Source organism: Nomascus leucogenys, chromosome 4, assembly GCF_006542625.1.
Source record: "Nomascus leucogenys isolate Asia chromosome 4, Asia_NLE_v1, whole genome shotgun sequence".
Classification (NCBI taxonomy): Eukaryota; Metazoa; Chordata; class Mammalia; order Primates; family Hylobatidae; genus Nomascus; species Nomascus leucogenys.
Window position 1 is genome coordinate 70,680,943 of NC_044384.1, and position 18,365 is coordinate 70,699,307.

The following is an 18,365-nucleotide window of genomic DNA, read 5'->3' on the forward strand; positions in this document are numbered from 1 at the left end:
GGTGGGAGCCATATTGGGAAGGGAGGAAAGAAAAGTGAAAAAGGATGTGGTCTCTGATGCAGTCGGGCTTCAGCTTGATCCCATGGGGCCTCTGGGGAATAAACTGTACCACAGAGTCTGCTCAGTCTTGGGGCATGAACGCAAGGTGGTTTCTTTGTTTGTTTGTTTTGTGTGTGTGTGTTTTTTCCATAAAGCAGTCAGTTATTGGCCCAGGACTACAGGAGAGGATACAAAGAACCTAGGTCCCTTCATGGGGAGGGACTTCCCTATCTCCCAGGGACACTGGCTCCAGTGTTCAGCTACCTGCCCAAGATGCCCAGGCCTGCAGGAGGGACCAGAGGCAGATGATGTAGACAATGAGGATGTCACAAAGAGAAGTGAGAAATAATGCAAGCAGCTCCATTCTCCACGGCAACTGTGCAGAGAGCCATCTGCAGCAGGTCCAAGCCATTGGTAGCAGCCCCTGGTATATCCAGGACATCAGCACATAGAACCAGTGAAAGGGTCCTCCCTCATAGTGACGCATGTCATAGACTCAGATTTATACAAACAAACGCTGAGCAAACCATGAAGAGTCTCTGCTATTTTCAACAATATCATCACAGAGGAACTGTATTGATTTCCTTGTAAGTATTTAGATTTTTCTCTCTCATTTAAAATGTCATATCAGATTTTTATCATCTCTTTTAAATTTTTAGAAGAGCATTGCCCAAACTCTACTGAAGTGACAGATTTCCTTACCCATCTATCCCGCCAACATCCAGGCGTGTTCAGGGTACTGGGAGAGGCAACAGGGATGGAGGTCCCATCTCAGGGGACTTCACACTGTGACGGGAATGTTCAACCTGCACCTGTTCCTTGCACCATACTCCATCCAGCTCTCCGCTCTTCCAGTCATTTATGCTCCTGTCTTCCCTGGAGGAAGCCTGGTAGTATCTCCCGGGGACACTGGCTTGACTTTTCAGCCACCTGCCCAAGATAGATGGGACCAGGGGCCAGATGATGTGGACAATGATGATGTCACAAAGAGAAGTAAGAAATAAAGGAGGTGACTTAGTGGGAAAGGTGATATTCTGTCTGGGTTCTGAAGAAGATGAGAAATACCAGGCCAGGCTGTGCTTTGCCTCTTGGCCTCTCTATTTTCCTTCCTGACTTTTTTCAGCCATGGTGAGTCTCTGAGTCCTAGTTTTGGCAGAAGGAAGTACCAGAGGGAGCTGAGCTGTTGAACATTATGTGCAATTGTGTAATAACTGCAATCGGAAGGGAAACACTCAGATTCCTGGAGAAAGAGAAATTTGGGTTTGTGGATGCCTGCTGGGAGCTAGGCACTTTCAAATAGTTCCTGTCACCTAACTTAAGTATCATTACTCAAGTACTATTTAACATAAGTATTATGCAGAGAAGTCGAATAATTAGAAAAATGGCATGACTTATACAAAGCAACATAACAGCTACAATTTAAATGTGAAACTGCCCGATTCCAAATCCACACTCTTTATACTACAAGGCCTTGCCCCCTTCTCTGGGCTACACCAACATCGCAGTTGCAGGCGAAGAGGCCATGTCTAATGACAGCCCCCTTTACATGCCAACCTAATCATGGTCATGGTGTGATGACCAAAAAAGGAACTAGCATGAAAAATTTGTCTCTGAGGACCCAGAGTAATAAAATCCCAGGATAAGGAAGGCCTTTAGCGGATATATGGCCTGCCGTCCCGTTCAGTCTAGAAAACGCCTCCTCAGGGTCCCTGAAGACGGTCACCTCCCTCTGCAGGAGGACGTCCAGTGGGAGGAGAGCCACTTCCCCAGGCCTCCCTGACCCTAATGTCAGAAGGTGCTTTCTTAGGTTGAATCAAAATCTCTCTCCCTGTGTCTTCCCATTGCTTCCTGTTCTTTTCTCTGGAGCAACACGATGTAAATAAGTTTATTTTCTTTTGTGCACATCAGAATTTCACATTCAAAGGACATCATCAGCTCTCTTGTTAGAAGGGGTCCAGGCTGAACACTCTCTTTTCTCTCAATGATCCCAGCTATGACACAGTTTTCTGACCTTCAACATCCTGGAGGCCCAAGACTATTCAAATATGTCACAAATATCTCTAATCACATCTGTGATTATGACTTGGATAGAAGATAAACACCATTTCCATAATGATGAACATAAGACATTTGAGATTTTTTAATTTTTAGAGTTGTTATTTTGAATTATTTACCTTCCTAAATCTAAAAAAATTCCCTTTAGAACTCTTAATTTCTTTCCTAATTTATCTATCCTACTTTCAAGCAGGATCAACCTCCCAAACGCATTGCTTACCAGGCTGTGATACCAAACTGCACAGGAAAACTTAATCTTCAAGAACCTGTAGCTAGTCTCCCAGACATCCATATCTCCTTGTCCTAACCCTTTGATTTATGTTATTGTTTTTAAGTCCCATTTTCCAGGCATTTGCTAAGCCAATAGAGAACTGGGCCAATTTCCAAAGTCCTGCTAAGAAGTTAATGTTGAATAAAATTTTTTTCAATGCAGCAATTGATCTACAGTCATTGCCTGTTTGGGCTTCCCAATCACAGCTCCAGACAATCAAAGAGAAGGCTTATGCCATTTAAACGTCTTCCTTCCAGCAAAAGAATCTGGATTGCTTTGTCAGAAAAGTAAAAAGGAGACATGTCCAAATTATAACTCATCCCTCTACCTTCAGCCTTATCAACTATTTTAAGTGTAATAACAACTACTCACCAATTGCCTCAAGTCTCATTTTCTCAATGTGATTTCAGTCACTCATTCTTCAAAGATTATTTTATAGAGCAGCAGACAGGTCCCAGACCAACTCCACTCCTCTCCTAAAGTCCTGTTCCATGCCCAGAGGAATCCATTTTCCAATGACTAGAGAGGGGCTGGGGACATTTAGAGGCCTGGGCCCCTTGTCTCAAGGCTGGACAACTCTGAAGAGCCAACCTAGTCCCAGTGCTCCTTGCAGAATTGGCTGAGGCCACTGTTGCAATCCCATCGAGGTTCAAATATTAATACCTCCTGGCCCAACCCAATCTTCTCACCTCCAGGTGTTGTTCCTCAGCCTTAGTGGGAAATAGGGTTATTTCCCATTAAACCAGCTATCTGCATGTAAATATCATCGAGTCTGTTTCCCTTGGAAGCCAAACTACAACGTGTGTGTGTGTGTGTGTGTGTATAGATAGATAGATAGATGATAGATAGATAGATAGATAGATAGATAGATAGATAGATAGATATATGATAGAAGAAAGAAAGACATCCAAAGTTGTAGGTGACCTAGATTGGACAAATATAGCTGTCTCTTGTTGTCGCTGGGGAATTTGTTCCAAGACCCTCCCTCAAATACCAAAAGCCATGAATGCTCAAGTCTCTGATACAAAGTATTCTCATATAACCTATGCACATCCTCCCCTGTACTAATTCAGGGAAAGACCACGAAGAGCCTGTGTTCTCTTTAATATTCATTTTATTCTCCATTTAAAGCCTTTGCCTCAAAACCCTGCAAGGTTACTCATCACTGCCAAATTGGAGTCTGTGAGATTTTTGGAAGAACCATTCATATTACAAGTTTATATTCAAGTTCCAGTCACTGAGGGATTATTGGTAGCAGTGATCTTATAATTATCAGTTCTTTATTATCTTGAATATCACTTTATTAGCTTATCTGGTAGTCTCTCTTTAGGATTTGTACACTCTCATCTCTACATTACCTATAATACCTAATGCCATGTAAATGTTGGCAAATAGTTGTTATACTGTATTTTTTAGAGAATAATGACAAGGAAACAAGTCTGCACATGTTCAGTACAGACGAAATCATCCTTTTTTCCCAAATATTTTTGATCCACAGTTGGTTGAATCCGTGAATGTAAAACCCACAAGTATGGAGGGCTGACCATATGTTATATATAATTTGACACAGATTTGTTATGTATACAATATATCATCTAAAACTGAACAATTATTTGTTGTTCCAAATAGCCTCAAAATACACCCCCAAAATTTATAAAATTTGGAGGAATTTATTGTTTATAATGAACGTTTATCAAAATTAAGTGAATCATCAATTGTTATACTTTTTCATTACAAAATACAAGGCAGGTATGGATTTAATATCTTAATGAACTATTTAGTTTATAATGAAGAATTTCTTGGCATTGCATGCTCAACTGTTGAGATTATTTGGAGAGTTATGAGCTTTGCAGGAGATATTCATAACTTATTATATATCTAGAATGGGTTAAAATGGATTTCTCACCTTGAGGATAAACATTTATGACTTTATTTTCAGTAGAGTAGTAAACTAAGGACAAGGTAGAAATAAGGAGGCTTGGTTTCACTCCTGCCTGCACCTCTAAATTGTTCCACAAACTTTTCTGGGTCACTGTGCTTCCTGGCCTCAGTTCCCTATCTGTGGAATGAAGAAGGTGTCCTTGATGTAATTCCAAATCTAACAATCCATAACTGTAAGATGACATCCCTAGTCCTTTTATATAATTGTTATAACTATTAAAGAATAAAAGCACAGAACAGGAAACTTCTAAATACACTGCTTCTACAGACGAACTATGGAAATACCTCCTTAGTGACACTTTAAAACAATCTGCACTGTACTAAGAAAATAGTACTTTGCACTATCTGTAGACATAGCAACTAACAGGATGTCTGCCACATAGCACCAGCTGAATACATTCTTGATAAATGAGTAAATGATTGTTACGCGAATGCGTGTTTCCATTCCTGTCATTATCCCACAACCACTCCAGAGGGAATACAATAAATTCTACCCAATGAATGAGCCCATGTCTCAGATATTTTACCTTCATCTATTTACTAATCTACCTCACAAAAAATGATATCCTTGTGGAAAATATCTCAATAGAGAAATAATATCCAACTGTGATCTAAATATTTTAATTAAGCCAACATGTAGTTTAACTTGTTGAGTTGCTGATTAGAGCAATCTTTTTACATGTTTTGGAGTGAAAGTGCTTTCAAAATGCTTCCATGAGAACTGGAGGGCTGCAAACATATGGCCTATGTGGTGAAATCCAGTTCCTGTTCTTAGACTTAGCAGACGACAGTTTTTAAAGGGATTTGATGTTTGACATTTCAGTGGGTTCAGCATAAATGCAGATGGTTGGGGCCCATCTTACGCCCAAAGGTGTTCCTACACATCTTTTAATGCCTTCACTTTGAAGCTGACCTGATCTCTTCTCATTGGCCTTGTGAGATGGGATTTGCTGTCTCCACAGTCTCAGTTTTGAGTCCCAGCTCCACTATTGATTGGATATATTTTCTTATCTATAAAATGTGGATAACCTCAGGTGATTATTATATGAGGTTATACCAATAAAATGCTTAGCATGGTACTTAACATATATTAATGATTTCTATGAATATGCTTGCACAACTTACTATGATTATGGTAAAGCATACCATTAAATACATGGAATTATTTTTTAATCTACGAAATAACTTTAGATGATTACTAAAAGTTCTGATTTTGAAATTCGGGAAGTCTACATCTCCTCTTTTATAAACTGATATAACATCAAGTAGATTTCTGTGTCTAAGATGTAATTATTTCCACTGTATTTTCAAATATCCAACTGGAAAGATCACGGAGAAGTATTGCCCAAGTAAGCTGGATATCCTAAAAACTGTGAGCCAAAAAATAATATAGAGGTAAATATCTTGTAGTTGAATACTGACTAAAGAAATTATAACATATCAGTGTACTTAAAACACTGTAGAGAAGTAGAGAAGCTAAAAATGAACTGCTCCATGTGTGAATTCTATTGCTACTTGGAAATGCATCTAAGAAACATTACATGAAAAGAGCAAAATATCAAGGACTCTGAACAACCACTATCCACAGTGGGCTGTCATGCCAAGTGTAGTTTATGAATCTCTCCACAGCTGCATTGTTGCCTACAGCCCCACAGGGTGCCTCCATGCTCCATGGCAGCCATAAATAGCAATGTCTTCAATCACACGCCTATAAAAGCAAGGCGACTAAGAGCTCAGACCCCTCAGGGCTAAAGGCCTGGATTATCCAATTGGTCAGACCAGCTGAAATGTTGGTTAGTAGTGAAGAATCTTGAATGGGCAGTAAAGAAAGAAAATGATAAATACTAATAAGGATCCCAGGACCAGTTGCATGAGGGGAGTCTGTAGCTTGGCTTACAGACCCCCTTTCAATCTTTACAAGAGACTGCAAATGACCCTCTCCACTTTCTGGGAAAAAGTGAGGTCATCTTGTTCTCTGGCCATTTAGTTTGTAAAGAACATAGATGTGCCAGGTTGCTCAAATCAATTCTCCAAATGTGGTACTCAAATAGCAGCACATTTTCTTACTGGATCTGTTCTCTGGATGACAGTCTTCCCCCCATTAAAATAAACCTATTATAGATTGAAGTATGAAAATCAGGTACATGTTTGAGATCTTAAGAAAAAGTGAAGGGAATCTCATACTTGCTGCCTGCAGCTCCAGCCTGGATCTCCAGATCTCCAAGGCTCCCCATCTCAACTATCAGACTGTGGGACACTTTCATTGGAAATTTTGAGAAGCACAGCTTTAGGTGTTGGAGGTTTATGATAGTGAAAAAGAAAACTCAGAGGACATCTCTGAAACTACAAAGCCACGCCTAGTGGAGAAATGAAGTAGGCTCCGTACTGTCTGAGCCCCACACAGCTCATGGTCTCTCCCCATCTTACTGGACTATGAGCACCCTTCATCAGCAGATGCCCACGACTGCCTCTCCACTGATGCCATTATTCCCATGATGCACTTTCTCTGTTTCTGCCCCCTTCTCCATCCAAGTCTTTCCCTTCTCCCTCTTATGATACAACCCCTTTGTTTTTACTGATTGATCTTATGACACATTCCTTTTATTTTTACCAGTTGACACATCTGACATTTTTTCAATGTAAAACATTGAAAAAAAACTGGATAAAATATGTCCCTGCCATTGGATTACACACTAATTTCTGAAGTCAATCTTCCTGAGGTTACCGAGAATCTTTTATGACATTGAAAAAATGTCAGATGTGTCAACTGATAACTACTCAATATACAACCTCACCACAGAATGGCTGAAGCACCTTGTAAACAAATTACATCTCATATTCGGCCACTGTTGGTTAATGCCCCAAGCTGGGCCAGTCAGTTTGAGGCAATGCACCTGGCCTTTGTGAGTGTGCAGCTTGTCTTGAGAAAAGACACTGGGCGTACATAAGATTCCCAAAAGTTCCCATGACATGCAGACATGTCACCGGCATTGCTCTAGTGAAGAGTGCTTTAGAGAAGAGAGAGGCTTGTAACACCAGCTGCCATCTGCATACACAGTGCGCCAGGCACTGTGCTAAGAACTTTACAGCCGTGATCTCATTTAATTCCTCTTAAACATTCAAGTTGAAGTTGTGTCCTATTCTATATCATAAATGTCATTATATCAAAAAATATATTTTTCCTGTGCAAAATATATGTTGTACATATTCCAGTACATAAACTTTTAACAGCTTCCATAGCATCCTCAGATTTCAATATGATTTTTAAATACCCCACTCAGAAGAAATTTAATGTTTCTTTCATCATACTCTGAGTCAGCTTAAATCATTATGCTTTTAATTATTCCACTTTCACGGAAAAATACAAAGTGATGAAAATTGCCTTTCTAAATATTTCTCCCATTGAGGAACAATTCTCAGGTTTCTATTCTTCTAGAATTCAAAGAGTTTTCAGTATTTAGGAGTATTTGCCCCTTGCTGCAAAATTCGTCCTCTTCAATACTTTTTATTTAAGTGAGCACAAAATGCAACAATGGTAGGGTTAATTGATTTTGATAGACCCACCAAAAATCATCAGCAAACATTTATGACTTTCCATTGCAGACAATTCCATCAATGTGTTGTTTCCATGCATCTTTGAAATACCAAGTGATCCCTCCAGTAGAATCTCTTATGAGACATAAAAACTACTGGCACAGAGAATAATTCAGTTTTACTTCTATCAATGAGCATTATCTAATGTTGCTTAGAGGTTTTATGAAACCAGGGAATCATCCATTCCCATCTATGTTTATTCCTGAAAATTGCGGCCTTGGTGTTATACAGAGACCACGATTGCACAGAGAAGGCCTCAGGGGAGCAAACATGACCTCATCCTGTGAGGGAGAGCCACAGCTCACTGCCACATGCACAGAGGATTAAAAGGCAAGTGGGAAGACAAAATACTGTGATTTAAAAAAAAAAAAGTACAAAGAATTAGCTCATCCAATGATGAAGACAAGACAGCAAATGCCAAATTAGCTTAATTGAGCATGCAAAATTAGATGTTCACCTTGATGAACATAATTATTACAATTTCAAAACTGGAAATGACCTCAGGAAAAAAAATCTAGAACAGCCTCATTCCCAATTGAAAACAAACAAACAAACAAACAAAAAAAAACAAGCAGAGTTACCCCCAGTATAATGCAGAGCTGGTGATATGGTTTGGCTGTGTCCCCACCCAAATCTCACCTTGAATTGTAGTAATCCCCAGGAGTCAAGGGCGGGACCAGGGGGAGATAATTGAATCATGGGGTTGATTCTTGTGGTAGTGAATAAGTCTCACAAGATCTGATGGTTTTATAAATTGTATCCACTGCACAAGCTGTCTTGCCTGCCACCATATAAGGCGTGCCTTTGCTTTTCCCCTTGCCTTCTGCCATGACTGTGAGGCCTCCCTAGTCATGTGGAACTGTGAGTCCATTAAACCTCTTTCTTTTATAAATTACCCAATCTTGGGTACATCTTTATTAGCAGCGTAAGAACAGACTAATATGGCTGGCAATAGAATGGACAAGACTCTCACACCTTTCTGCCTTCACGGGCAAAACTCACAGCACTCACACTTTCATAGATTCTGGCAATTATATCCTAGCCCCGCAGCTTTAGAGATGCAAGAGTTGCACCTCTGATCACCTGGCCTGCTTTTGAATTTTGGCTGCAAAGACTAACACTCAGGGCTTCTGACTGCTTTTCTTTTCCCCCACACATAAACTTGCTACGTTTCTTCCCCACCCCACTGTTTGTCCAGAAAGCTACAAATCTTTCCAGAAATATCCATATGGCATATCTCTGAAATCAGTCAGCTAGAGGTCAGTATGTATCTGTGCTTTAAACTTTATGATTAGTGCCCTAAAAATATTGTTATATTCTGCATTGGGTAAAACGCGCCCCTGCCTTTGGATTTCACATTAATTTCTGAAGTTAATCTTCCTGAAGTTACTGAGAATCTGCGTGTTGCTAAATCCAATGGAATTTGTTCCCTCCTCATCTTACTGGACCATCTGTAGCTTTTGGCACCATTGACTATTATTCTCTCTCCTTGAAATACCACCTTCCTTTGGTTTCCAGGAAACTATATTCTCTTGGTTTTCCTCCTGCATGTCCCTCTCAGTCTTCCTTGCTGGCTCATCCTCCTCCACCCAGTCATTAAATGTTGTAATTTCTCAAAGTTCATTTATAGTTCATTCCTTTCACACTCTATCAATACCCATGCCATACAGAGACTCCCAAATTCCTTTGTCCAATCTTGATTGCTCTTCTGAGATCCAGAGCTATATAGCTAGATGGATGTCTTTCTAGCTGTCTCTACTGGGATATCAGAAAGACATGCTTCAATACTATATGCTTCTAAATTCATAACATTTCCCACAGTAACAACCTTAGTCTGCTTCTAGTAGTTCCTCTCTAAGTAAAACCACCATCCACCATTTGGAGATGCTTCAACGCTGGCAGTCAATCCAGTCTTTCTCTCTTTCACTGTGTGTAAATGGTCCCTCTCCCAGTCAAGGGAGATTTTCCTTCCTAGGTCTCTCTGTCTCCATCCTCACCACCACCCTCATCCTAGAAACCATGCCTGCTCATGCCGCAACCTCTTGACTTGTCTCCATACATCTGGCCTGTCCATCTGCGTTTGTTCTCCACATGGTGGACAGGAAGTTCTTTACAAAATGCAAATCTGATTTTATCACCCTTTGCCTAAAATCCTTCCACAGCTTACCCCAACTCCAGGTATAAAGCCCATAGGCTCTTCGTGGCCTTCTCCTGCCTAAGTCATTCACTCCATCTGCACCCTACTCCCCCCACCCCAGGATGTCCAAGCACCAGCCACACCCAGTGCTTTTAGCTCATCAGACACACCATTCCTTTCCCCACATCTGCCACCTCCACCAGGCCCTGAAGACATTTTCCCTCTACTCAGAAGGTACTCCTCATCCTTCGGCAAGTTCAACCCTATTTCTCCTTCAGATCTCAGCTGAAACATGACCCCTCCAGAAAGGCTTTCCTGAGTGTCCGTCCCATCTAGCTCAGTCCCTCACCATGCTTCCCGGCTCTCGGCCTCTCCTGGAAGCGCTGGCCACTGCTGGACTTCCGCACTTCCTCTGTGTGTATGTGACTGCGTGTTCTGAGGCTCCACATCCTTGGTCTTAGGAACCACTTCAGGTTTCATTGTTTTCTGTACAAATCACAGTGTGTAGCCAGGACCTGGCATATAGCAGGTGCTTGATAAATATTCACTAATATCAGTCAATGATTTCACCCTTTTTATGCAAACTTTTGCAACAGGCTGGATTATTCAGGAGGGATAGTACGTTCTTGAGTTATCAGTCGAGTAGATTCCCTCTCCTCCCCTGCCTGGTCCTCAACTAGCCTGACTTCAGCAATTTCACTCATTATTTATCTTCTAGAAGAGACAACTTGCCTCCTAGAGATAGATGAGAGGGCGACTTACTCTGTCTACTTACAGGTCATGCTAGAAACGTTTTTCTAGGAAAGGTACTGAAACCCTTAGCAAGAATCAGTTTGTGGTTCATTAATTCACATTGTTTAAATGCCTCATGAGAATGGACAAGTGGAAGTAAGCTACAGCTATTTTTGTGACTCACCAAAACTAGAGGTCACAGCTGTGCCCCAGGGCAGTCCTGCCCAAAGCTACTTGCTTTCAACCTCACATGAGTCACCCTGTGCGGCTGGAAAGAGCAAAGTCTTGATGGAGATTCCATTTTTTTTTTTTTGGCCAAATGACTAATAAAAGTCACCTTGTCAAATTTAGCCATAGCAACAGGCAGTAAATTTGTAAGTGTGTTGTTGAATTAAGTTCCTGCTCTTAAATTTGAAAGGATAGATTTGTCACCTTAAAAAAAAAAGATTTTAATTTTAAAAACAAGTGATTCTCTTTATCCTCTGTAAAGATTCCTGGCAAGTTTCTTTGCCAGGGCAACAAATAGAGGCCTGGAGGCTTTCGTGTATTTTCTAAAGGTGAGCAGGTCACTGGTCAAAAGTTCTTCGCTATAGACAAAGGGAGGGTGTATTTACTATTGCTTATACAGATACTTGTGTTTAAGCTGGTTGGCCTTTAAATATTTGACCCCAAGAAGAGGGAATCTTTTCTTTATCAGGCTAAAAGTTTTTAAATGTAGAAAAATCAAATAAAGAATGGAAATTTTCAAAGATTAGAAGGGATCCAGATTTAGCCACAGTGAAATTGCTCAGCACAGGGGACATCTAAGAAAGCATACTATACTAAAAAAAATCTTCATTGTTACTATCATTCCCATATTTGAAGTTTGTCCATAAATGCAAACCACAAATATAGAACATTGCATCACAAAGATGTTCTTCATAGCCTAAGAAAGTAGAGCTGCTGGACTTCTCTTCATTATCATGATTTACCGTTACAGGCTTTACACTTTTAAATTTGTTTGTATCCATTTTACCAATGAGGAAATTGACAGCCAGAGAAGTTAATTAATTTGTTTAGTGGTTCCCAGAGTACAAAGAGCATGAAAAGATGAGCAGGCACCATGGTGCTTAGGAGTGTGGACTCTAAAGACATGTTGCATGTGTTTACATCCCCGCTCCATCATCCACTGTGTGGCTGCGGGCAAGTCCAATGGCTACTCTAAGCCTTGGCTTCCTTAGCTATGAAACACAGATGATAATACTGAGCTCGTACCATCATTTTACATTCTAAGTGAGATAATGCATAGCAAGCACTAGAAACAGTGTCTGGCGCATAGTAAGCTCTTAAAAGCTTTAGCTGTGTTTTAAAATCACCTGGAGAGCTCACTAAAGATTAGGATACCTAGGAACCTCCTCGAGAGATCATGATTCACTAGAGCTGGGCAAGAACCTAGGAATCTGCATTTTGATAAACACTGCCAGTGAGTTGGAAAACCACTATTAGTGCAGCCAGATGTACCTAATTCCAAAGTTAATGTTGCCTCATCAGGAAACAAATTCTTCAGTCCCTTCCCAGTTTGTATTGGTATTCCTATGATTTTTCAAAGGGGCCAAGTGTCACTTCAATTTAACACCTTTCTAAGTAACATCTCGTCTACATTGCTTTGGGAAAAAATCACTTTTTTTTGCCTCTTAGATGCTCTCTTAAGTCACAATATTTTCCATGATGTTGCTTTTTATTTTTAGAGTCCCAGGGATCTGCCACGACTAGACCCTCATGTCCTTCCATCATGTAGCATCAAGGACTTGACTCGTGTCCTCTCTAGGCTATAACCCAGTCTCCAAAGCCAAGCCCGTGTGACCAGAGATAGCTGAGTGTTCAGGGGTAGCTGTGTTTCAGGCCAACTCCAGTTTGGTGTTTTTGTTTCCATCCCCAAACCAGGGGGCCTGCAAGCCCCACATATCAAACAACTGGTTTGTGGAATTGGCTGTTATTACAGGGAGATAACTGAGCTGCCTCCTGAAATCTGAGGTTCTTAAACCAATTGGGTATCATATATACCCAGTGCTTTCTGGAAAAGTAAAGTGTACAACTCAATTTTCACCATGTTGTTTTGGAAAACAGACCTCAGAAACCAAAGGCAAACACTCAACATTCCAATCCAACTCCATCATCTTCCATGACACGGGCAGTGAAGTCACATTTGGTTAGGGCTTTAGTTGCTCTCCAGGAATGATGAACTCAGCTTGATAACAGATGTTCTAAGAAGCTATCGAAAGCTACCAAGCAAATAATTTTTTTCTAGTATCACTGTATGCAGCTTTTTCAAAATGACCAAATGATCTGACAATAGAAGGAAAAAGCAATAGAGTGATTCCATATTGTAAGCCAGATATTCACTTCGAACGAAGCTCTTTGAAGCCCTCAGTAGCTAAGTAATTAGTCTTTTTCTAAATTCTTATAAAATTTCAAGACCGTGAAACACTATGGAAGATATCATAACAGCAAACAGCCTCAAAGTGCTGTAGATGGGATAACTGGAAAATAAGAAATAAGAATTCATTAATCTTTTCTCTAATTTATAGTAAATTCAATTGTGTTTATATATTGGAAGACTTGTACTTTTTTCTATTAGTAAAATATACCCCAAATGTTTCAGGATCTCCTGCTCAAAGAACCTAGAGTATGCTTAAGTACTTTGTGTTAAACAGTACCATGGTGGGCTTTTTTCTTTATCATTTCAGTAAATCCAGCCATTGCACTTGTGCACAGGTGTGAAGAGAAAGATCAGTAAATGAGACTTCTTTCCCAAGGGCCCTTCCCCTCCTCACCCGTTAAACCCAACAGCTGAGGAACTGTCAGCCTGTACTGAGCCATTCTATCAAAGAAAGGATAGAAAGTTATTAAAAAGTGGTAAATATGGAGGTTAGGAAGCTATGTAAACAAGGATGCATAAGATAATGTGAAATGAGAAAAAGCAGAATAAGAAAATGAATACTTACTGATTAAAACGATGTTAAAAACCATACAGCGTGCACAGTTACTGTCAGGAGACCACAATTTGTGCTCTTAAGCTATTGGTTGGAATATGATCTGCAGCAAAAAAAAAAAAAAAATTATATATGTAACCTTCAGTTCATTCTTATAAATTGGTCCATTGAAAACAAGAGTACCAGTATGTATAAAGATAAACACACACAGAAAATGTACATATACATATTATATATTACATTCTTGTAAAAAAAATTTTTAAATGACCTCTGAGCCAGAAGGAAGGTGCCGAAGAGCACATACATGGCTGTTATCTGGAGGTGGAATTGGGGGCAGAGGGTGTTTATTAATCTCTGTCACAGCCTTCAGTGGTACAAGAACTTGCTGCTCCCGGGTCCTCTCATTTGAAGACACCCACCGCCTAAGGATGAAGAGAAGCTCCTTCTTGCAGATCTGAGGCTGATTTCCCAAATCCCAGGAATACCCTTCCCACAGCCTGTTCCCCAGACCCAGGCCTGTCCCCTTATGCCTGGTCCCAAGTCAAAACCAGCTATTCCTATTTTAGAAGACAATACTACTTCTTCCCTTGCCTTGTATTACCAGTGGTCTAGGTTGTCAGAGGCTCCTCAGGGTACAGCCTTATTCATCTCTGTGTGTCCGCAATGCCAGGCATAGCACTTGTTACAGAGTTTTTGTTCCATTGTACACAGGGACTTATACAGTGCAATGATAGACACTGGTGAGATGGGGGTGAGGGTTGAAAAATTACCTATAGGGTACAGTGTTCACTATTCAAGCAACAGGTGGACTAAACACCCAGACTTCACCACTACACAATATATCCATGTAACACATCTGCACTATACCCCCAAGTCATAAATCTATATGATACATACAAATTAAATATATATGCATCAAACTAAATACACATTTATATTTAAACACAGGAAACGGGAACTGATTATTTTACAAAACAAAGTTACTCCTTCATGTGACTAATAGCCTTCAATGGTGGAATTCTTAAAACATAACATTTTTACTTTCTACAGAAAACACAGAAACACAGAAGTGTTTTTAAATGATTAAAATATTTTATAGGAATGTACTCTTTAGTCCCAATATCAGTAGGGAAAGGTTTCTATACAACAGTGAATTCATAGCATAGCATTACATGCAAAGTTTGAAAAGAATTAGGATAATCTACATGTACTAACATGAAAAGATCTTTAAATGTAATGTTGTCTGAAAACAAACTGTAGAAATATAAGTAGGGCCTTCTGTCATTTTTAACTAAGGTAAGTAAATTATGTATTCAGATGAATGAAAATAAGTTTACAGAGGTCTTGCATAATTTTAAGTTTTTAAAACAGCTCCCACATACACATACATAAATCTGATCATCTCAATAAAAAGACAGAAAGAGAGACATCCTGCTCTTATTCAACAGGAATTCTTGACCAAGACTACAAATGTAGCCCATTTGACATCGAAAACATTGGGACCGGTGTGAGAGTGAGGAAAATGGGGAGAAAAAAGAACTTTGAAGACAAGGATTTGAAGTTAGCCTGAAGCATGGAAAGGAGGAAGGGCAAGCTTTCTGCAGCGAGGACAGTGCCTGCCAGAGAAAACCAGATCCTGGTGAGGGGTTTCTCCAGGAAGAGAAAGTCAAAGCTGCAGGTAGGCTCTGGAGACAAGGAGCTCACACGCAGTGAAGGTGGCAGCCACATTGAGAAATCACTCCAGGCCGGCCGGGCGCGGTGGCTCAAGCCTGTAATCCCAGCACTTTGGGAGGCCGAGGCGGGCAGATCACGAGGTCAGGAGATCGAGACCATCCTGGCTAACAGGGTGAAACCCCGTCTCTACTAAAAATACAAAAAAAATTAGCCGGGCGTGTTGGCGGGCGCCTGTAGTCCCAGCTACTCGGGAGGCTGAGGCAGGAGAATGGCGTGAACCCCGGGAGGCGGAGCTTGCAGTGAGCCGAGATCGCGCCACTGCACTCCAGCCTGGGGGACAGAGCAAGACTCCGTCTCAAAAAAAAAAAAAAAAAAAGAAAGAAAGAGAAATCACTCCAGGCCGAAGGACACGCACCGAAGGCGGGAAGGGTGGCACCGTGGACAGAGCTTCGGATGGGTGCAGGTGGGGCTAACAAGGCAGCATGGGGCAGATGCTGCAAGTATGGAAGCCAGGACACGAGCTTCCTTCCAACCACTAAAGGGCAACTCACAAGCAAAATTCTTTCCTAATGCTTCACCACGTTGTTTTTCTTTTTTAGATAGATCTCACTCTGTTGCCCAGGCTGGAGTGCAGTAGTGCAGTCATAGCTCACTGCAGCCTGAAACTCCTGGGCTGAAAGGATCCTGGCACCTCAGCCTTCTGAGTAGCTGGGACTACAGGTGTGCACCATCATACCCGGCTAATTTTTTGATTTTTTGCAGAAACGAGGTCTCCCTATGTTGCCCAGGCTGGTCTTGAGCTCCTAGCCTCAAGTCATTCTCTTACCTTGGCCTCCCAAAGTGCTGGAATTACAGGTGTGAGCCATGGTGCCTGGCGACCTCACCATTTTTGCTGACTGAATCACTTGACTAACCTAACTACAGCTTGCTACTGAAGATGCTGGCAACCTAGTAGACAATATGTCAAGATGCAACGATGCTCCATAGTAATGTAATACCTTCCATTCAACCAAGGTAAAAGTGTCAACTAAATGCTAATGTCTCCACCAACCACAGATGGGGTTTGCAGGAGCAATGGCTGTAGGGACACTAAGATTTCACCCTCCAGAAGACAGCATCTTCCTGTATCATGGCTAGATCACCAGCTACCCACAGACAGCCTGAACTCCAATTGTCTTCCTGCACATGTGCCTTTAAAAGTTTTACTGGCATTATTGCTTTTTAACTTCTGGTAATTGCTTTAAAAGAACAAAGCTCTTTGTTTAAGGGGGGCCCAGGGATCTTATAATTGCCACGAGGCACATGAGAGGTTTCTAGACTTTCTAAACAGTTTCTCTTTTAACATTAAATATTAAGTTCGTAATGTTTGGCCAAAATGTAGACGCTCCCTAGGGAGGGGGAGGTGATGCTATCAGGAAGATCGTGTAGACTGGTAAGGGATCCCTCCCACATCGCTGACTTCACAACCACAAAAAAGCGCACCTGAGGAGGGGTGCTGGCCACCCTGTGCCCATGCAACCACGATGTCTTGCCAGAAGCAGGGCACACTCTAGTCCCAGTTGCGTCAGGGGCTTCAGACTCATTAATACTATTTTCTACATTAAAATAAATGATGACGTATCTGTTCACCTGCAATGAATCACATCGAGTCAGTTCTTAAATGAGTGTTTCCAGAATCTTTAGGGGCTCCAACCCAGCTAGTGCAGGTGCTCACTGACTTAACCCTTCTTTTCCCATGGTATATTTTTCCCCAGAATTTTCCAGCTGTAACTAACAGTAATTTCAGTGACATTAAATACTGTTACAGGAACTTTTCAAATGTAGAGGAGCCTTTAGAATGAAGCCTTGAGCATGAGGGGCAGATCCCCCCCTCGCCCAACCACCACCTGAATCTGTGTGAACCTGGAACTGTTAGGTGAGCCCATCGGCTTGAGTGGACAACCCAGGCTTGCAAAAGGGGAGACTGGGGAAAGCTTTGCCTTTCCCTTTCCGGGGGAAGACTTATTTTTAAAATAACAATGTCCTGTGTTCACAGAATGTCTGTGCTGTAATAAAATGTCATCTCCCTACAATGTTATGATACAGACCTCAAACCTACAAACATGAGGAACTTCTGCCTCTGGGTTAACTGGTTACCCACTGTACAAGACACGTTACACACAGTCCAGGAGGCGGAGCTTCTGAGATATCTAGAAACAGCTTAGAGGCAAAATGACAAAACAAAGCAGCAACAACAAATAAAACCAATCTTCTTGAACTGGCTCTCGCTTTGGCCTAACTAGTTAGGCACTACTTGAATAACTATATCAAGTTCCCTTGAGTCGTCTTTTACTTTAAAATGTTACTGTAGGACTGACTCATCCGTTCCTTATCCTGCCCAGTGTACTGTTCATATCTCGTAGTCAACTTGGTGCTAAAAGTAGTGACGAGCCATTTACAATGCCAGAAATCAAATTTTGTTTCAGTTAGAATCAGGTTTGGCTCCAAACAATAAATAATAATGAATGTGATAACTTGGATGAAATGGCCACATCTGTTAAGAAATGAGAACTACCAAAATTCACTGAAGAAAAAGTAAGTAACCTTGTATAGTCCTGTATCTATCTGAAAGCAGGAATTATAGTTCAAACCCTTCACACACACAAAAGCTACCAAATTTTTTTTTTTTTTTTTTTTTTTTTCTGAGATAGAGTCTCGTTCTGTTGCCCAGGCTGGAGTGCAGTGGCGCAATCTCGGCTCACTGCAAGCTCCACCTCCCGGGTTCACACCATTCTCCTGCCTCAGCCTCCCAAGTAGCTGGGACTGTAGGTGCCCGCCACCACGCCTGCCTAATTTTTTTGTATTTTTACTAGAGACAGGGTTTCACCGTGTTAGCCAGGATGGTCTCGATCTCCTGACCTTGTGATCCGCCTGCCTCGGCCTCCCAAAGTGCTGGGATTACAGATGTGAG

The 18,365-nt window shown here is 41.2% G+C and overlaps 1 long non-coding RNA gene across 1 annotated transcript; it reads left to right on the forward strand.

Moving 5' to 3' along the window:
• The first annotated feature begins 436 nt into the window (after positions 1-436).
• On the forward strand, positions 437-17,677 carry LOC105739643. The gene is made up of 3 exons (XR_001115595.1): positions 437-626; positions 17,223-17,330; positions 17,451-17,677. It is a non-coding gene; the product is annotated as an uncharacterized LOC105739643 (long non-coding RNA).
• Positions 17,678-18,365: the final 688 nt, after the last annotated feature.